Source organism: Hyla sarda, chromosome 10 (assembly GCF_029499605.1).
Source record: "Hyla sarda isolate aHylSar1 chromosome 10, aHylSar1.hap1, whole genome shotgun sequence".
In the NCBI taxonomy this organism is placed as follows: Eukaryota; Metazoa; Chordata; class Amphibia; order Anura; family Hylidae; genus Hyla; species Hyla sarda.
In genome coordinates, this window is record NC_079198.1 from 110401902 (window position 1) to 110414859 (window position 12958).

General features: G+C 46.4%; 1 protein-coding gene and 1 long non-coding RNA gene across 3 annotated transcripts in view; one reads left to right on the plus strand and one right to left on the minus strand.

Annotated features, from left to right (window-relative positions):
- The window catches only part of LOC130294548 (uncharacterized), a 73781-nt gene extending 71643 nt beyond the window's left edge, over nucleotides 1-2138 (minus strand). Inside the window, exon 1 of the long non-coding RNA XR_008848532.1 lies at nucleotides 2036-2138. This is a non-coding gene — a long non-coding RNA (uncharacterized LOC130294548). The remainder of the gene's footprint in view (nucleotides 1-2035) is intronic.
- Nucleotides 2139-2203: 65 nt separating this feature from the next.
- Nucleotides 2204-12958, plus strand: part of ZBTB44 (zinc finger and BTB domain containing 44) — a 42248-nt gene continuing 31493 nt past the window's right edge. Inside the window, exon 1 of one of the 2 annotated variants that reach the window (XM_056544516.1) lies at nucleotides 2204-2499. The gene's annotated coding sequence lies outside the window, so the exon portion shown is untranslated. The remainder of the gene's footprint in view (nucleotides 2500-12958) is intronic. The other variant, XM_056544517.1, reaches the window with a different exon arrangement.

Below are 12958 nucleotides of genomic sequence, written 5' to 3' on the forward strand. Positions count from 1 at the left end.
ACCTGTATATATAGACATTGTACTGTGGGGGGGGGAGGGGTGACCTGTATATATAGACATTGTACTGTGGGGGGGGGGGTGACCTGTATATATTGACATTGTACTGTGGGGGGGGGGTGACCTGTATATATAGACATTGTACTGTGGGGGGGGGGGGAGGGGTGACCTGTATATATAGACATTGTACTGTGGGGGGGGGGTGACCTGTATATATAGACATTGTACTGTGGCGGTGACCTGTATATATAGACATTGTACTGTGTGGGGGAGGGGAGGGGTGACCTGTATATATAGACATTGTACTGTGGGGGGGGGAGGGGTGACCTGTATATATAGACATTGTACTGTGGGGGGGGGAGGGGTGACCTGTATATATAGACATTGTACTGTGGGGGGGTGACCTGTATATATTGACATTGTACTGTGGCGGTGACCTGTATATATAGACATTGTACTGTGTGGGGGGTGACCTGTATATATTGACATTGTACTGTGGCGGTGACCTGTATATATAGACATTGTACTGTGTGGGGGGTGACCTGTATATATAGACATTGTACTGTGGGGGGGGAGAGGTGACCTGTATATATAGATATTGTACTGTGGGGGGGGAGAGGTGACCTGTATATATAGATATTGTACTGTGGGGGGGGAGAGGTGACCTGTATATATAGATATTGTACTGTGGGGGGGTGACCTGTATATATTGACATTGTACTGTGGCGGTGACCTGTATATATAGACATTGTACTGTGTGGGGGGTGACCTGTATATATTGACATTGTACTGTGGGGGGGTGACCTGTATATATAGACATTGTACTGTGTGGAGGGGGGGGAGGGGTGACCTGTATATATAGACATTGTACTGTGGGGGGGGGGGGGGAGGGGTGACCTGTATATATAGACATTGTACTGTGGGGGGGGGGGTGACCTATATATAGACATTGTACTGTGTGGGGGGGTGACCTGTATATATAGACATTGTACTTTGTGGGGGGGGGGGGGGGAGGGGTGACCTGTATATATAGACATTGTACTGTGGGGGGGGGGGGGAGGGGTGACCTGTATATATAGACATTGTACTGTGGGGGGGTGACCTGTATATATAGACATTGTACTGTGTGGGGGGGTGACCTGTATATATAGACATTGTACTGTGGGGGGGGGGGGGGTGACCTGTATATATAGACATTGTACTGTGGGGGGGGGGGGTGACCTGTATATATAGACATTGTACTGTGGGGGGGGGGGGGGGGGAGGGGTGACCTGTATATATAGACATTGTACTGTGGGGGGGGTGACCTGTATATATAGACATTGTACTGTGGCGGTGACCTGTATATATAGACATTGTACTGTGTGGGGGGGTGACCTGTATATATAGACATTGTACTGTGGGGGGGGGGTGACCTGTATATATAGACATTGTACTGTGGGGGGGGGGGGTGACCTGTATATATAGACATTGTACTGTGGGGGGGGGGGAGGGGTGACCTGTATATATAGACATTGTACTGTGGGGGGGGGGGGGTGACCTGTATATATTGACATTGTACTGTGGCGGTGACCTGTATATATAGACATTGTACTGTGAGGTGACCTATATAATATATAATATAGACATTGTACTGTGGGGGGCGGGAGTGACCTGTATATATAGACATTGTACTGTGGGGGGGGGGGGTGACCTGTATATATAGACATTGTACTGTGGGGGGGGGCGGGGGGTGACCTGTATATATTGACATTGTACTGTGGCGGTGACCTGTATATATAGACATTGTACTGTGGCGGTGACCTGTATATAAAGACATTGTACTGTGGCGGTGACCTGTATATATTGACATTGTACTGTGAGGGTCACCTGTATATATAGACATTGTACTGTGGGGGGGGTGACCTGTATATATTGACATTGTACTGTGGCGGTGACCTGTATAATATAGACATTGTACTGTGGCGGTGACCTGTATATAAAGACATTGTACTGTGGCGGTGACCTGTATATATTGACATTGTACTGTGAGGGTCACCTGTATATACAGACTCTGGTAACGTCTGTCCCGGTTTTGGGGCTCCCCCCCGCACGCGGCTCCATACTGTATCCAAGCAACCGTGTGAGCCAGACAGTCTCCGCCCTCCCTGCCGCGTCACACTGCTCCCCCTTCGGCCGCGCTGCATTGTGGGACACAAACAAACTGATGCGCTGTCCTCCCCTTCGCCCCCCGCCACTGAGAAGTGGAAGATTCCGAGCGCCTGGGCCTGGGAGCGCAGACACGCAGGCAGAGTCTGCCGGTACCGGCGCGCACCATTTGCCGGGCGCCAGAGGGGGAAAACTAGGCGAGAAGTGAAGGCGGCGGCGGAGAGAGGGGAGTGTGTGTGCGGGCACAGGCCGCTGCCTGCCTAGGCCCGAGCCGCTGCCCTACGAAGTGCCGAGGCCTGTGAGACGGAGAGTACGCTGGACGCCTAATAGGCCGCACCGAGCTTAAGCTGGCAGGTAAGCGGGGAACCGGCCGATACACCGGGCTGTGTTTTCCCGCCTGGTCAGGGCCTGGGGGGAGGGATTACGTGTCTGCCCCCTCCCCCTTATATCTCCTGCCGCCCAGGTGTAGATCCTCAGCCTGAGGGGGAGGGGGCGATCCCTCTATTACCGAGCACCGTGTGTACCGGGAGGGGCGGCTATAGATGTGTATAGTGTCCTATACCTGTGTATTACAGAATGTATAGGACCCGTATGTAACTCCTATATCTATGTATAACACCCATTATATGCCTCCTATCATATATACCTCTTACAAGTGTGTGTGTGTGTATATATATATATTTTTTTTTTAATTATATTTCACGGTATATAACACATTGTATACCTGGTTATAAAAACCCTTCATATCTGTGTATAACAGCCTTTATATACACCTCATCATCATATATATCTTTATATTACCCCATCCTATACTCATATATAACCCCTGTTCTATATACCTGTACATAACCCCCATTTTGATATAAATATATACTCCTACCATATGTAACAACTATTGTATATCTGTGTATGACACCCATCCTATACTGGTTTAAATAGTGGCTATATACAGAATACCTGTATATAGCCCCTATCGTATACCTGTATATGACACCCCATATACTGGTATATACCCCAATCTTGTTCCTGGATTTCAAGGGGTACTCCGGTGAAAACCTTTTTTCTTTTAAATCAACTGGTGGCAGAAAGTTAAACATATTTGTAAATTACTTCTATTAAAAAATCTTAATCCTTCCAGTACTTATTAGCTGCTGAATGCTACAGAGGAAATTCCTTTCTTTTTGGAACGCTGATGACATCACGAGCACAGTGCTCTCTGCTGACATCTCTGTCCATTTTAGCAACCGTGCATAGCAGATGTATGCTAAGGGCAGCATGGTGGCTCAGTGGTTAGCACTGCTGCCTTGCAGGGCTGGGGACTTGGGTTCAAATCCCACTAAGGACAACAATAAATAAAGCATTATTATTATTATAATAATGTCAACAGAGAGAACTGTGGTCGTGATGCCATCAGAGAGCATTCCAAAAAGAAAATAATTTCCTCTGTAGTATTCAGCAGCTAATAAGTACAGGAAGGATTAAGATTTTTTAATAGAAGTAATTTACAAATATGTTTAACTTTCTGCCACCAGTTGATTTAAAAGAAAAAAGGTTTTCACCGGAGTACCCCTTTAAGATCCATTGAATATCCAATCCATCTGCAAACCAAATGGAGGCAGTGTATTGAGTGTGTGCGCTCTCCGTATTACTATCATTCCCCCTATATAACTGCAGGGCAATAATCACTTGTAATATGGCGCCTGGCGGAGGCGATGAGGTGCTACATACAGTAGAGAAGTGTTTCCCAACCAGGGGGCCTCCAGCTGTTGCAAAACTACAACTCCCAGCATGCCCAGACAGCCAACGGCTGTCTGGGCGTTCCAGGAGTTGTAGTTTTGCAACAGCAGGAGGCACCCTGGTTGGGAAACACTACAGTAGAGGTCACTCAGAATTTTTTGTTTGCCCTGTCTGGGAGCAGAGACATCAGCTGCACTTCACAAACCTCTGGCCACATGGATTGTACACATGCACTTGGGGCCCTTTGAAGACCTGGTCAGGGGCCCGCGATCAGGGCATCCGTCCGTCTTCTGCTGACACATGACTTTTTGGGTTGTTTTCTGTTACCAACTATTGAAGTTTTTCTCGGGGCCCTTGTGATGTATCACTATCTCCTGGAGGAGTCTACATTAAGGCATGGGTGAGAAATCCTCAGTGTTTTGGGCCTGAGCACCTCACATTGGCATCATTCGGGGGTGATGCAGACAAGCGGTATCCAGGGGGAGTCCTGTAGATGCCCCCCCCAAAGCAATCAGAATTAGAGTCTTGGGGGGGGGGGGATTTATGGTTTTACCCTGTTCTTGTGATGTTGATTTATCCCAGTTGCTGTTTTCATTTATATATATATATATATATATATATATATATATATATATATATATATATCAACTGGCTGCAGAAAGTTGAACAGATTTGTAAATTACTTATATGTAAAAATCTTAATCCTACCAGTAGCTATCAGCTGCTGAAGTTGAGGTGTCCTTTTCTGTCTGACAACAGCGCACTCTGCTGACACCTCTTCTTGTCTCAGGAACTGTCCAGATCAGGAGCAAATCCCCATAGCAAACCTCTAACGCTTCGGACAGTTCCTGAGACGAGCAGAGGTGTCAGCAGAGAGTGCTGTTGTCAGACAGAAAAGAACAACTTAACTTCAGCAGCTAATAACTACTGGAAGGATTAAGATTTTTTAATAGAAGAAATGGAGCCAGTTGAGATATATATATATATATATATATATATATATATATAACCAAATAATAAGTTGGCCAGTACAACTTACCGTGGTGGGACGGTCCACGCTATTTGACCGCCAAATTCGCAAGCTAAGTACCTCATAATTTCATAGTTTCATATTTTCATTTATTGCACTACAGCTGTATAGCTTTTCATGTTCTATCTATATACTCATGTTTTATGTATATCTTTGTGCTAGCAGTGTGCTGCTGTAATCTCCTGTTGCTATATTTATATATATATATATATATATATATATATATATATATATAAAGTTTTTACTGGAATACCCCTTTAAATTGTGTCACTATGCCATAGTCTGGTCACGTTTTTGCAGTGGTGATGGGTTTATGATGTGTGATTTTTCACAAAGCCTTTATTTTGGACAGCATTTTGGTAAAAGTCTCACATTTTGTCATGTCCCCACACCCGTGTTTCCCAACCAGGGTGCCTTCAGCTGTTGCAAAACTACAACTCCCAGCATGCCCGGGAGCATGCTGGGAGTTGTAGTTTTGCAACAGCTGGAGGCACCCTGGTTGGGAAACGCTGCCCCACACGCATGTGACCCTTCTATGATTCCTCATGGACACAATGTTCATTTAATATTAGCTTTGTATGCTATATTTATTATCTATTGACAGTACAAAAATGAACAATGCCATGCGCAGTAAATGAGGTGTTCTGATTGGTTGGATCCCTTAGTGCGTCACCTGGTCCGGGAACCCAAGACATTTCTCTCTGCAGGATCATAGGTGATGCTGTTGGATGCTGAAGCCTTGTGTGTTTAGTTCACAGGACTATACTGTGATAGTCATAGGGGGAGATTTAGCAAAACCTGTGCAAACGAAAAGTTGCCCATAGCAACCAATAGCGATCTGATTGGTTGCTATGGGCAACTTTTCCTCTGCATAGGTTTTGATAAATCTCCCCCATAGGACTTAATGTGGCCACTGTTACGGATTTGCTCCTGTTTTACACCTGATGCTCTCCAGACACATTTTGAGCTTGTTCATCTGCATTGAGAGGCAGGAATGAGGATCGCACAGCGGCTGAAGCTGTGGTTGGCAGTCAGTGCTCAGTCCCAGTATTGAATTGTCACAAGCCTGACTGGCCAAGGTCAGGTCAGTGTTATGGCCCACATTTATCATTGTAGGTGTAAGATCAACCATGGTTTTAGGTCCGGTTGTAAAAGCGCATACGGCGCAAAAACGAGCCGACCGGACCAAATGTTTCACTCCGGCCGGCTCATTGAAATTAATTACATACGGGAGCGCATAGAAAGGCATACGGGAGCGCGAGGTTTCAGCTCCCCCCTGCCATATGCGCTCCCGTATGGGAGAAAACGTGATGAGAACCCAGCCTAAGTGAAGCATTTTTTACACCTTTTTTTGTGAGCTGGTGATGTGTAGGAGAACCAAATTTATTAAATGTTAACAGAGCATTTGATAAATTTTGTGCAGGTTACATTTTCTGACATTTCTCTCTTAACATACACCAAAAAACTACACCAGGTCTGGGATGGTGTAGTTTTAGACACTTTTCAGTGGCTTTGCGCCTTTTTTGCGCCTTTTTACAAAAAGGTGCAGTTCATAAATCCCTTCTATATCATGTGTATTGCCAAAATCATTGGATTACAACTCAAAATCAGCAGAAATGTGCAAACAAAAAGGCACAAAAAAGGCGCAAATAAACCCTGCTTGCGCCTTTTTGTGCCTTTTGTAGACACAAAAAACAGTCTAAAGACCATGATAAATGTCGGCCTATGTCTTTATATGACAGTATCATCTCGAGTATTCATGACTGTAGAGGCCACTCCTGACAGATTCCCTCAGGTGCTGAGGAAAGTGTGGCCCACACCTAGTGTATCCTCTCAGATCCTTGAGAAAGTGGTGCCCACACCAGATAGATTCCCCCTCCACAAGTCCTGAGGACAGTGGTGCTCACTCCTGCCAAATCCTTCTTAGTCCTGAGGACAATAGTGCCCACACCTGATAGATCTCCTTTAGTTGTGAGGGCACTGTTGCCGACTCCTGATGGATCCTTCTCAGTCCTGAGAAAAGTGGTGCCCACTCCTGACAGATCCTTCTTAGTCATGAGGACAGTGGTGCCCACTCCTGATGGATCCTCTGCAGTCATGAGGACAGTGGTGCCCACTCCTGATGGATCCTCTGCAGTCATGAGGACAGTGGTGCCCACTCCTGATGGATCCTCTACAGTCATGAGGACATTGGTGCCCACTCCTGATGGATCCTCTGCAGTCATGAGGACAGTGGTGCCCACTCCTGATGGATCCCCTGCAGTCATGAGGACAGTGGTGCCCACTCCTGATGGATCCTCTGCAGTCATGAGGACAGTGGTGCCCACTCCTGATGGATCCTCTGCAGTCATGAGGACAGTGGTGCCCACTCCTAATGGATCCTCTGCAGCAATGAGGACAGTGGTGCCCACTCCTGATGGATCCTCTGCAGTCATGAGGACAGTGATGCCCACTCCTGATGGATCCTCTGCAGTCATGAGGACAGGGGTGCCCACACCTGATGGATCCTCTGCAGTCGTGAGGACAGTGGTGCCCACTCCTGATGGATCCTCTGCAGTCGTGAGGACAGGAGTTCCCACTCCTGATGGATCCTCTGCAGTCATGAGGACAGTGGTGCCCACTCCTGATGGATCCTCAGCAGCCATGAGGACAGTGGTGCCCACTCCTGAGACATCCTTCTTAGTCATGAGGACAGTGGTGCCCACTCCTGATGGATCCTCTGCAGTCACGAGGACCGTGGTGCCCACTCCTGATGGATCCTCTGCAGTCATGAGGACAGTGGTGCCCACTCCTGATGGATCCTCTGCAGTCATGAGGACATTGGTGCCCACACCTGATGGATCCTCTGCAGTCATGAGGACAGTGGTGCCCACTCCTGATGGATCCCCTGCAGTCATGAGGACAGTGGTGCCCACTCCTGATGGATCCTCAGCAGCCATGAGGACAGTGGTGCCCACTCCTGATGGATCCTCAGCAGCCATGAGGACAGTGGTGCCCACTCCTGATGGATCCTCTGCAGCCATGAGGACAGTGGTGCCCACTCCTGAGAGATCCTTCTTAGTCATGAGGACAGTGGTGCCCACTCCTGATGGATCCTCAGCAGCCATGAGGACAGTGGTGCCCACTCCTGAGAGATCCTTCTTAGTCATGAGGACAGTGGTGCCCACTCCTGATGGATCCTCTGCAGCCATGAGGACAGTGGTGCCCACTCCTGATGGATCCTCTGCAGTCACGAGGACAGTGGTGCCCACTCCTAATGGATCCTCCCCAGTACTGGGGACAGCAATTTCCATACCTCAGTCAGTTTTGGTGATATGCAAACAACAGGCTAATCCACTTCCATAGACTTTAGTAGGAAAATTTGCAGGAACCATCTGACCACCATCTTACTGACTCTCCCAAAAGTCGGAAAGAAAAGTGGCTAACGACTTCTCTGACGCTTATCGCAGGGTGACAAATGCTAGGTTGAGTGGTGTCCACTGCCCTTGCAGTGCATTCAATTAGGCCTCTGTATGAGCTCGGTCTCTGCGGAGCCCACCCACACGTTTATATGTGCAGGGGCATCTGTGGCATGCATCAATGGTGGCTCCGATATCTCCCTATAGGGTAGTGTTTCCCAACTAGGTTGCCTCCAGTTGTTGCAAAACTACAACTCCCAGCATGCCCGGACAGCCGAAGGCTGTCCGGGCATGCTGGGAGTTGTAGTTTTGCAAAAGCTGGAGGCACCCTGGTTGGGAAATACTGCTATAGGGTGCGTATTGTCACCTGGTGAGGACCCAGCAGTGGGTCTGATGGCCTATACCTTACATTAGATTCATGTGGTGCCCAGTAGACGGGCACACATATGCCCTCCTTACAGCCTATCACTGCTAGCAGCTGGGTCTACTCTTTACCTGCTGATTATTATAGAGCGGATGGCACCAGCCCTCTGTAGAATTTAGTCACCATAGAAACCAAACTAGGACAGACAAGGTGGGCTCCAGAGCAGCGCCCGTGCATCCTCACACCCATCCTCTGTCTGCTTGCTCCTGATTTACATGTATAGAAGGTGTCGTTGTCGTCGTCGAGGCGGGCGTGCTACAGCCTGTGTGCCCAGGAGGGGGCCGGGGTGTAAGAAGTATCAAAGCTAGGAGCCCCATCTGAGCCTGCCATCCTGTGAATCTCCATGTAAAGGGGAAGAATAAGCCTCCAGCGTGTGAGGAGCATGCAGAATATAGAAGAGCCCTTACTTTAACTAGGTCTATATAGTACACTCCACCCAGCCACAAATGGCTGCTAAAAAGGAGCAATAGACAGTATCTACCTGCACAGCACACGCAGTTGAAGGATACTTTTAGGGTGCGTTCACACGGAGTAAATGAAGAGTAATTCATGCCGATAAATTTACGGGTGGAAAAAAGAATTTATTTTTTGTGCGAAATTCGCAGGAAATTTGCACGCAATTTGCGCGGAATTGCGCGCGGACATGGGGGAGAAAGAAGTGAAGGGGTTTTCAGCCATTTCCGCGCAAATTGCGTGCGAATTCCGCGCGAAAACGATGTCGGGCGGAATTTTTTTTTTTTTACCACTGACTTCAATTGATTTCTGCTAGCGGATTCCGCTTGAAGAATGAACATGTTCTTTCTTCAAGCGGAATGGAATTCAGCGTCGGAATTCCGCTAGCAGAATTTCCGCAGTGTGAACAGGACAGCAGAAATAACATTAAAGTCAATGGGCAGAGGAGATGTGCATTCACTTGGAGAGGAGAATTCAAGAGGAATTGCTCGAGTAAATTCCTCCTGAATTACTCCGTGTGAACGCATAATTTTTAGAAATTGTAAGGTTTTTTTCACTTTACATTTGCATGGTGAAATCTGGAGTATATGCAGTTACTGGGGGACATTTATCAAAGGATTTAGACTGTTTTTTCCTGTCTAAATTTGTCGCACAGAAAGTCGCAGTCTAAATCTGTGCAACTTTTTAGCGACTTTTGCTCTAGAGGATTTTTAGAACATGATGCGTTCTAGTTTATTGTAGACTGAAAAATGCATCGCTGCTGAATTTATCAAAAGCGACTGAAAGTACGCTGAAATGTCAGACAATGTTGGAGCAGGTTAAAATACAGTCTAAAGCATAGACCCTGAAGTCCGTGCACAGAATTTATCAAGAGCCTTGCGCCTTTTGATAAATTAGGCGCACAATAGACCAGCCTAACCCTCTGTAGTTTGGTCTATATTGATACGGGACATAGACAACTTTGATAAATCTCCCCCATTGTGTCCATAGACCTTGACCCCAGTACCTGAGAAAAGCAAAATAATGTCATCTTGGTTACCGTAGGCAGTGTTTCCCAACCAGGGTGCCACCAGCTATTTCAGCCTTTGGCTGTCCAGACATGCTGGGATTTGTAGTTTTGCAACAGCTGGAGGCACACTGGTTGGGAAACACTTCCACTTGTTTTTTTTTTCCGGCAGTTTTTGGAATACAGCTGCTGCAGTTTTTTGAGCAAAAGCCAGAAATGTATTCAAAAGGAATAGGACATATAAAGGACTTATACTTCTCCTCCCTTATAGAGCCACTTCTGACTTTGGCTCAAAAACTGCAGTGGCTGTATTCCAAAAACTGCCAGAAAAAAACCAAGTGGAAACTTAGCCTGATGGTAAGGGTGGTGCAAAAGTAAAGGTCTGCAGTTAGAGTGAATAAAAGCCATGCTGACTATTATTGGACTACATGTGCCACAAGCCACACAGTATGGCGTATCTTATGAAAACAAGCTGTGCATTGTGGGCCGTACACATCACATTTCCTGAGCTGAAACCAGACGACATTCCCTTGCCGGGCAGCTTGGATGAGGACGAATTCGCTGACAGGCTGGTGTTCAGTGATGAGGTGACCTTTAACCTCAGGTCAGTTGCTACATAAAAATTTGGGGCTCTGAAAAACCATGTGAATTTATCGAGCACATAAGGGTATGAAATCAATGGGACCTCACTGCAGCGGAATGTCCATGCAAAATATTCTGGCAGAATTCCGCCCGGACTTGCCACCATGGGGTATTCCGGTGGAAAGCTTTTATTTATTTATTTATTTTAAATCAACTGGTGCCAGAAAGTTACCGATTTGTAAATGACTTCTATCAAAAAAATCTTAATCCTTCCAGTACTTATTAGCGGCTGTATACTACAGAGCAAAATTCTTTTCTTTTGGGATTTCTTTTCTGTCACGACCACAGTGCTCTCCACTGACACTTCTGCCCATTTTAGGAACTGTCCAGAGCAGCACATGTTTGCTATGGGGATTTTCTCCTGCACTGGACATTTCCTGACATGGACAGAGGTGTCAGCCGAGAGCACTGTGGTCAGACAGACAAGAAATCCCAAAAGAAAAGAATTTCCTCTGTAGTATACAGCCGCTAATGAGTACTGGAAGGATTAAGATTTTTTAAATAGATTTCTAATTTACAAATCAGTTGATTAAAAAAAAAAAAAAGTTTTCCACCGGAGTACCCCTTTAAGTTCATTGTAGGATTTTAGCGGTAAGGATAATGCCATAAGGGACAAAAATGCTGAGGTTTTTCTGCAGTGGAGATTTTATATTTCCACTGGTAAATTTACAGCAGCAAGTCCACGCTGAATCTTACAGATTTTCTGTGGACATGTCCTAGTGATAGATGCTGGTGATTAGCCATATTCTTCCTTCAAGAGGCAGGAGCACAAACCCATAGAACCCCTACAATCTAGAGGAGTATTCAGTGGACATTCCCTGCATGTCTCCTCGGAGTCTTCCGTCACAACAAACAGCAAGTTATTTCTAATGTCAGACACGATGAGCTCTTCATCCATGATCTCCATTGGTTAAAGCCAGACTCCTGTATATAGCTCTGCAGCCTATATATAGTTCAATGGCTGATAGATAGCTTCCTCAAAAGGGGTATTCCAGGAAAAAACTTATATATATCAACTGGCTCCAGAAAGTTAAACAGATTTGTAAATTACTTCTATTAAAAAAACTTAATCCTTCCAATAATTATCAGCTGCTGAAGTTGAGTTGTCCTTTTCTGTCTGGCAACAGTGCTCTCTGCTGATATCTCTGCTTATCTCGGGTACTGCACAGAGTAGAAGAGGTTTGCTATGGGGATTTGCTTCTACTCTGGACAGTTCCCGAGACACGTGTAATCAGAGAGCACCTAGACAGAAAAGAACAACTCAACTTCAGCGGCTCATAAGTACTGAAAGGATTAAGATTTTTTAATAGAAGTAATTTGCAAATCTGTTTAACTTTCTGGAGCCAGATGATATATATATATAAAAAAAACCTGTATAACCCCTTTAAGACCCCCTGGCTGGTTTTAGGGTAGAACAGTGTTTCCCAACCAGGGTGCCACCAGCTGTTGCAAAACTACAACCCCCAGCATGTCCAGACAGCCAAAGGCTGTTTGCGCATGCTGGGGGTTGTAGTTTTGCAACAGCTGGAGGCACCCTGGTTGGAAAACACCAGGGTAGAAGCTCCTTGTTGTCAGGGACCATTGTAGTCACTGCTGAACCATATGATGGGAGTAGCAGATTACAGGGGGAATGAACCATGGGTATAATCAGCAGTAACCCCCATGTGGTAGTAACAGCCGGGGAAGGGGAACACTCATTGCCAAAATTGGTACCATTAAATGGGTCCATGAATATCACAGATTCTGCCTCCCTGCACTAAATGCGGAGCTTGTTGTCTCTGCTTGCTGCCTGTGAATGGTAATCACAGAGACAGAGATTCTACTATAAAGCATACCGTATATACTCGAGTATAAGCCGACCCGAGTATAAGCCGAGACCCCTAATTTCACCCCAAAATCCCAGGAAAAGTTATTGACTCGAGTATAAGCCTAGGGTGGGAAATACATCATCCCCCCCATGTCATCATCCAAACCGCCGTCATCATCCAGATCCGTCATTAACATCCTCATCATCATCACCGCCTGTCATCATCCAGACCCTCATCATCATCACCTGTCATCATCCCCTTGTCATCATCCCACACATCCCCCCGTCATCATCCCCTTGTCATCATCCCACACAT